Source organism: Frankliniella occidentalis, unplaced genomic scaffold (genome assembly GCF_000697945.3).
Source record: "Frankliniella occidentalis isolate FOCC.00 unplaced genomic scaffold, Focc_3.1 Scaffold60, whole genome shotgun sequence".
Lineage (NCBI taxonomy): Eukaryota > Metazoa > Arthropoda > Insecta > Thysanoptera > Thripidae > Frankliniella > Frankliniella occidentalis.
Window position 1 is genome coordinate 1421339 of NW_026267190.1, and position 812 is coordinate 1422150.

The following is an 812-nucleotide window of genomic DNA, read 5'->3' on the forward strand; positions in this document are numbered from 1 at the left end:
GGGGGGGCGCCGCCACGGTCTCGGTTTGGCCTGTAACTGCCAGTTTCAAACTCTTCGTGCAGCGCAACTTGCTGCAATAATTCTCCGATCCGCGTGGCGCGCTGCGCGCGCGCGGCAGCGTCTGTGTCTCAAACTGTTTCCAGGCCGATTCAATAGTGCGAGCAGCAGCAAACTTTTCTCATAGTGAATATTAATTGCAGGGGGCGACCCGGCCCGGCCCTTCGGCCCGCGGCAAACTTGCGATGCGCGCAACCTGTCGGCACCTCTTACAGCGCCCGGCCCGTCCACAACCACTGCTCACAAGACGAGCAAACACCTATCATGCGCGCAGGGAGAAAATGCACTTACGCACTGAGAAAATCGTTTTGTCCTAATAACCAACAAAAGGGTGTTGAATCAATGAAAATTTACTCCCTCAAGCCAACTAAACATTTGATCAAGAGTTCGAAAAAATATATGATCAGGTCGATCACACCTTTATCAACATGACTAAATCACGCGATCAGGGCGACCAAAATTTGTCTTCCGCAAGTAAACTTTTCTTGGCGTTTGGCTTTCGTTTTAGTTGCGCGTATCAAACGGTTTTCTGAGCGCGTCTATAGATGTAGCAGCAGATGTTACGTCCAATCGTGATCGAAAGTCTACAAAAGGGGTAGAACTATGTGGTTACAAGTTCACACTGAATTTCGCTATAATAATCTACAGTGATCCTTCGAGCACCGTAAATTGCGGTGAATTTAAAGCGTGTAAGCGACAGCGAATCAAGGTGCATCATCGTTGAAAACTGACAATTTACTGTAAGATTTTCATTG